This window comes from Cavia porcellus, unplaced genomic scaffold, assembly GCF_034190915.1.
Source record: "Cavia porcellus strain 051 isolate PalLab524CR breed Dunkin Hartley unplaced genomic scaffold, mCavPor4.1 scaffold_7, whole genome shotgun sequence".
Classification (NCBI taxonomy): domain Eukaryota; kingdom Metazoa; phylum Chordata; class Mammalia; order Rodentia; family Caviidae; genus Cavia; species Cavia porcellus.
This window is the reverse complement of record NW_026947490.1, coordinates 23,333,238-23,340,363: the sequence shown is the minus strand read 5'-3', so window position 1 is coordinate 23,340,363 and position 7,126 is coordinate 23,333,238.

The window sequence follows — 7,126 nt, the reverse complement described above, 5'->3', positions numbered from 1 at the left end:
TACCAATTCTGATGCCCCTAAGAAACCCGGACATTTTCCTTTGCACCCAGCCAAGTCGGCCAGCTCTCAGCCGGCTCCACATCCACTGGTGTGTTGGTTTTTGTTTGTTTTTTTGTTGAGAAGGGTATAGCTACGTAGTTCAGGTTGGTCTCGAACTCACTATGTTGCCTGAGCTGGCCTTGAACTTGTGATCCTCCTGCTTCAGCCCAGCTTCTAAATCTTTCTTTAAATTTATGAAACCCAAAGCTGGGCGTGATGGCTCATGCCTATAATCCCAGCACTTGGGAGGCTGAGGCAGGAGGATCACTACAAGTTCGAGACCAGCCTGGGCTACAAAGTGAGCTCAAGGCCAGCCTGAACTGCGTAGCCAGACCCTGTCTCAAAAAAACAAAACAAAAAATTTATGGAACCCAGGACATCTGATGACATGTGTGGTGCCTTTCCTTAGTCTTCAGTGCTATAAATAGTTCCGTCTAGAGAACAACAGGAACTCCAGGAGCTTGAAGTTTGAGATTCCAGAGAATAAAAAAGGAGACTCACACCCTGGACACAGAAAACACAGCTCGGCACCCAGCTTCCTGTGCTTTGTCTGGCTGCATCCCCAGTCCTGCACCAGCCTTGTGTGCTTCCAGGTTCCCCAAGATGGGGCTTTGAGGCAGGAGCTGTTCTGTCTTGTAATATCACCAGTCCTTGAATTAACCTGTCCCTCCGCCTTGAACATTGGCTTTTAAGTGGCTGGCACTGCTGACCCAAGGCCAGCCCGATGCTGTCCCGCTGGGTGGAGTGGCCCTGGCGGTTTGCAGTTTGTATTTCTTTTTTTTTTTTTTTTTTTTTTTGTCTTTTTTTTTTGAGACAGGGTCTCGCTATGCAGTTCAGGCTGGCCTTGGGCTCACTTTGTAGCCCAGGCTGGTCTCGAACTCTCGAGGATCCTCCTGCCTCAGCCTCCCGAGTGCTGCGATCACAGGCATGAGCCACCATGCTTGGCTGCGGCTTGTATTTCGAGAAGAGATGATCGTTTGGGAGAAGATGGCTCCCTGTGGCAAGAGCGGTCCCTGATGGACTTCTGGGGCAGCCCAGCACCCACTGAGAGCTTTCCCGTCTCAGGGTGCTCCCCCTGGCCTCCTCGTGCCCACAGCTGCCTGTAAACCCTTTGTTAGTGGAAAGAAAGGAACACCTCTGCTCTCTCAGGGGACCTACTGACTGCTTGGCAAGTTGCACGGGGGAGTCTATCTGTCCTTTGGGACCCAAATAGCCATTTCAGCCTTGCATGGTTCATCTATGGTAGTGCTTGGCGTGAAGCGAGATTCTGAGGGTGAAAAACAGCCCCAGCCTCTCCTTTGAGGAGAAATGTCTTTTATTTGGAGAGTATTCATTTGGTTTGGCTTTCTCCTTACTTCTCCTCTTCTTGTTTTTTCTTCCTCTATTTCTTTTCTTCTTTTTCAGTACTACGGATTAAAACAAAAGAGTACTAGCTACCTTTTTTTTTGAGACAAGGTCTTGCTGTCCCAGGCTGCTCTTGAACTTGTGGCAACTCTCCTGCCTCAGCCTCCTGAGTGCTGGAATTACAAGCATGTGCTATCACACCTGGCTACAAATGTTAGTTTTGAGACAGGGTCTTACTAAATTGTCCAGTATAGTTTTATTTTTTTATTTATTTATTTATTTATTTTTTGGCTTTTTCGTTTTTATCGGTACCAGGGATTGAACTCACGACTGCCTGCTTTCAAGGCCGGCGCTTATGCCGCTGAGCTAAATCCCCAGCCCCTATAGTTTTATTTTTAATAAAGGTTTTTAAGGGATACCAAAAATCGAACTCACAGCCTTGTACTTGCCAGGCAGGCATTTATGCTGCTGAGCTATATCCCTGGCCTGTCCAGTATGGTTTTAAAGATGTGATCTTCCTGGCTCAGCCTCTTAAGTAACTGGGTTTATAGATGTGCACCACCATGCTTGGCTCTCTCGTCACTTCTTTTAATTACTTTTATTTCATAGTGGGTCACTCAGTTGTAATTCCATCTAAGTCCTCTGCGCTGCACAATAGCTGGAGAGTTTTCAGCTAAAATTCTAGGCCTGGAAAAGAATTGATAGTCTACTGTGACACTGTCACACACAGGACACTGTGTGTTAGATGTTGATGACAGATGGCTGCTTAACAGATGTTCACACCTGGAACTGCTTGGTCAAACATCAAGTAAATGGACCCCACACGGGGGCATAGGACTGTAATCCAAGAACTCAGGAGGCTGAGTCAAGAGGATGCAAGTTCAAGTCCCTGGGCAATTTATGAAAGCTTAACTCAAAAATTTAAAAAATATTAAATAGAAAAGGATTGGGGACGTAGCTCAGTGGGAAGACCCTGGAGTTCAATCCACCATACCACTGCAAAAGAGGGCCGAAGCAAGGTGAGTGTGGCTAGAGTGGGCCATCTGGATAAATACTACCCAGAGGATCCCAGGAACGAGGCAAACGCGTGTCACCTGTAAACAGAAGCTGCTGCCCTGTGAGTATGCAGAGCCGGCTGTCCCTTGCTAGCTCTTGAGGTCACCCTGCAGTTGACCCTATGAGCTCCGGCCTGGGCGGCTGGCTGGCGTGGCTTGTCATTGGCCTGGTGGCGGCGCTGTGACTCCGCACACCTCGCGACTGCTCCGCACCTCGCTGCTGCTGGAAGCGCGCTTCGGGTGATTCTGAGCCGCCTCCCCGTGACCTTCCCCGCGGGGCGCTGCACCCGCGCGCGGTTCTCGGGGACCCTGCCGGCTGGAAGTGTTGAGTCGCCCCGTGCTGCCCGGCTGTGCCTGTCCGGGAGTCTTCATGACGCCGGCACCCCACGCCGTTCTGTCTCTGGCGCCCTCCTCCTGCCCCCGCGGCTCAGCGGGGCTGCGGGCGGGACACCGCGCCAGGCGGACGGCGCCGGGTGCGGGGCTCGAGCGCGGGCTTGTTCCAGGAATCGGGAAATGGAACTGTAGCGGCCAGCCGGGCCGGCTGTGCACATGCCCGTAATCCCAGCACTGTGGGAGGCTGAGGCACGAAGCTGCAAAGCTGAGCCCTACCTGGGCAATTTAGTAATTTTGCAAGACCATCTCAAAATGAAACAACAAACAAACAAACAAATAAAAAACATTAGAAACAGTCAGGGGATGTAGCTCAATGAGAACTTGGGTTCAACCTCCAGTGCCACAATAAAACAAAACACAACACAAAACAAACAGCTGAAGCAATAGTATGAATTTACAGGCAAAAGCTTTACTTGAGAAGAGAATGGGAAGAGGCTTTAGCCTGAGGGGAAGAAAAGCCGGCGTGGGTACAGCCCTGACGGAGAGAACCGGTCTGGGTCACGCACGGCGGAGAGGGTCCTGCTTCTAGGGCACCGCGGAGGCTCCCCTGCGAGCTCTGCGATCTCGGAGACTCGCGTGCGAGCGTTTTGTCCTAGGTTCCGGGGGCCGCCGCGGCGCCCCCTGCTGTTACAACGCATTTGGTCTTTGTGATGAGGAGGAGCGGCCGGGGTGAGTGGGGGAAACTGGGTAACAGGTCAGATCACGAGTTTGGGCCTGAGAATCCTTGTCTTTTGTCCCATAAGGGCACCTGCATCCCTAGATTTTTTTTTAGAGACAAGGTCATGCTAAATTGCCCAGGCAAGACTCAAATATGCAATCCTCCTGCCTCAGCCTCCCTCAGAGCTGGGATTATGGGTGTGTGCCACCATGCCTGGCTATCAGGCATAATTCTAACATTAAATCATTACACTATACAAGTCAGCTGTGGTGACACTCCCTTGTAATTCCAGCACACGAGTTGCCCGGCGTAGGAGGATTAAAGCTTGAGCCCACTCTGGGTAATTTAGTGATTTCTTACTGTCCTGTCGCACATAGAAACATTTTTTTCCAAAGGGCTGGGAATGTAGCTCAGTGCTAAAGCCATGGGTTCAGTGCCCAACAGCAACAACCAAAACCAAACAAAAAACAAAAACAAACCTCCAGCTGTTCACCTCTAAACAAAATAATCTGTGTGTTTGAGATGCTACCCATTACCTACTGATCAAATAGGGTTAAACTCCACATCAGCCTCTAGGTCAGTGTAGCAGGCAACCAGTGCTTCAAAACCTCTTCCTCCATCCAGTGTGGCTAAAACGTCTTTGATTTTGATTTCTTTTCCTCTATCTCTTCCCTTCCAATTTTTTTTTTTTTTTTTTTTTTTTTTTTGAGACAGGATCTTGGCTCATGCTGTGTAGCCCAGGCTGGTCTTGAATTTACCATGATTCTCCTGGCCCAGCCTCCCACATTCTGGGATTACAGTTGTGCACCACCACGCCTAGCTTTTCCTTTCAATAGGGGACCAGATCTCATTAATATGGGGAGGGGGAAAGACCCATTCTGGCAAGCAGGGACCATCCAAACCACGCTTGGCTGATTCTCAACGTTGTTAGATAAAGAAACAAGGAGAAATTCTATCAGAATCAAAATGGAGTCACTTGTGTCAGTGCTGCCAAAATAGAGCCAGGAGGTCTTGAAGGAAAGGTTCTTTGGCACAGTTCTCTGCCTCTAGAAGCAAAAGCCCCATGATCAAAAAAAAAAAAAAAAAAAAAATCCTCTGCACCAAAGCATATAATAGTCAAGATCCCAGAAATTTAGCACAGGAACAGAATATTAAAAGCTGTTAGAGAAAGGAAACAAGTCACTGGTAAGGAAAACCCATCAGAATCACCACAGACTTCTCAACACAAACCTTCAAGTCACAGAGAGCTTGGTGTGAAGCATGTCAAGCCCTAAAAGAAAACAGCTTCCAACCCAGGTTGAGGTACCTTGCAAAATTATCTTGTGAAATTGATGGAGAAGTAAGATACTTCTATGACAAAGAACAGGTGAGGGAATTCATGACTACCAAGTCAACACTTGTTCTGAAGGGCATTGTAGAAAGAGGTAACAAGGACCACAACTTTGTGTGTGTGTGTGTGTGTGTGTGTGTGTGTGTGTGTGTGTGTGTGTGAGACAGGGTTCTGCTATGCAGTTCAGGCTGGCCTTGAGCTCACTTTGTAGCCCAGGCCAGTCTCGAATTTGCAACGATTCTCCTGCCTCAGCCTCCCAAGTGCTGGGATTACAGGCATGAGCCACCACACCCGGGTAAGGACCACAGCTTCTTGAACTTGAGTGGAATGAATCCGCTGGCAAGGCAAACAGTTAAACAAAGGAGGGGAGGAAACCAACACAGGAAATAACATGATAAGGATAAGTCAGTAGAAGCAAAAGCCAGAACACCAGGTACTTGAGCAGAAAGTGGCACTGACAACCTTGACAAGAGCCTTTAATTTTGGAAAGATAAGAAAAAGATCATTTTCACCGATCCTGAACAATCTTTTTTCTTTTTTACCTTCCATACCCGAAGAGCCATTTGAAGAGAGGCAGTGTTCCCCACAGAACTTTGTAATTGGATGCCCTCTGCTTTGGTTCCTTCTTGTGTAACTTTTATGGGGATGTGGCCTCCCTATGCATACGCTTCAGCAGCCTTTGTCTAAAGAACAAAGCCTGGGTGCAGTGGTGCATGCCTGTAATCCCAGCACTCAGGAGGCCGAGACAGGAGGATCACCATGAGTTCAAGGCCAGCCTGGCTTGCTCAGTGAGGCCTTGTGTCAAACGAAACAAAAGTATTACGGAATGAACAAAGATGAGGAAGCTGTTTGGGGGACCTGTCCCTGGCAGAGTTCTGTAAGGGATGGACCCTTTTGCCTCCCCTCCTGGCTGCTGACCTTGAGATTCACAGAATCCAGAACAACTGGCAACCTCTGCAGTACCCTCCTGGTCTCCAGTACTAACGCTATGTGCGTATCTTGCCTGTGAGCTGAGCCCAGTATCAGTGTTAAGGAAAATACAAGACATAGCCCCAGGAGTTGGAGGTTCATTGTGAAGTTCCAGCCAGAGGAGAGAAAAAAAAAGACACCCACACCCTGGCTGACAGGCGCCGCGCAGCATGTGGCCTTCCTGACTGTCTCCAGCGCCTCCTCCCTGCCCTGAAAAGCCCTCTGCACCCGAGTTCCCCAGGCACAGCCTTGAGGCAGGAGCCCCTCATCCTCCAAGTGCTGACCCTTGGGTGGGCCTGAGTCTCCTCCGCTTTCCCTCGGTTCCTGAAATTTGGCTTTCAAGCAGCGGACAGCCTGGACCTTTGATGCCGGTAACAAGACTGCTGGGAGCATGAGAAGGAAGGGGAAGTGGATGCAAATTACTGAGTTCCAGAGATCCGGAAAGGGACCCTGGGCCGACTGCCTACCTGGATGCTGCTGAGACCCTGGCAGTTATTTTCACCAGAGCCTGAAGCCATTTGCAGCAGTTCTGTGCCCATTTGAGTCCCAGATCTGCTCCTTCCCAGCTGTGTGACCTTGGGCAGGTTGCTTAACCATTCTGAGCTTTCTTGTTGGGAGAGTTAGGTGAGGTACTCTGTAAGCGCTTACTTAGCACAGCACTGAAGATACAGGAGTGCTCTGTAGTTGACTGACAAGGTGAGGAGAGGGTGTCACCCGCACCCACATCCTGTGGTGCGTCCTCCTGTGGGGGAAGGGGTGGAGGAGCTGAGAAGTAGCTTTTCCAGAGGGAGCGGAGTGCTGTGGAGGGGTGCTCCTCTGGCTCTTCCCTAGCTTTGTAAGTACCATTTGTCTCATGGCAAAGTCTTTGCTGCCTAAGTTGAATAGTGGCTCCTGTCTCCTGACTGATAGGGCTACTGTTTTTTTCCTTAGTCAACAAACCCTCATTAAGCTGAGTGTGGTGGGCCAAGCCTGTTATTCTGGCACTTGGAAGGCTGAGGCAGGAGGATTGCTATGAGTTCCAGGCCAGCCTGGGCTGCATAGTGAGGCTCTGTCTCTAAATAAATAAATAAACAAATATTTAATTTGTTTTTCAAAACAGGAGTTTGAACCCAGAGCTACATTCCTGGTCCTTTTTATTTTTTATTTTGAGACAGGGTCTTGATCAGCGACTTTGTTGCCCGGGTTGTGCTTGAACTTGTGGTCCTTCTGCCTCAGCCTTCCAGAGTGCTGGGATGGCAAGCAGGCACACCACAGCCAGCTCCCACAGACATTTTGAGAGCGCTCCTTCCTGCCCCTGCCCACCAATCGGGGGTTCTGAGGGAGCAGAGAAGGGGCTCC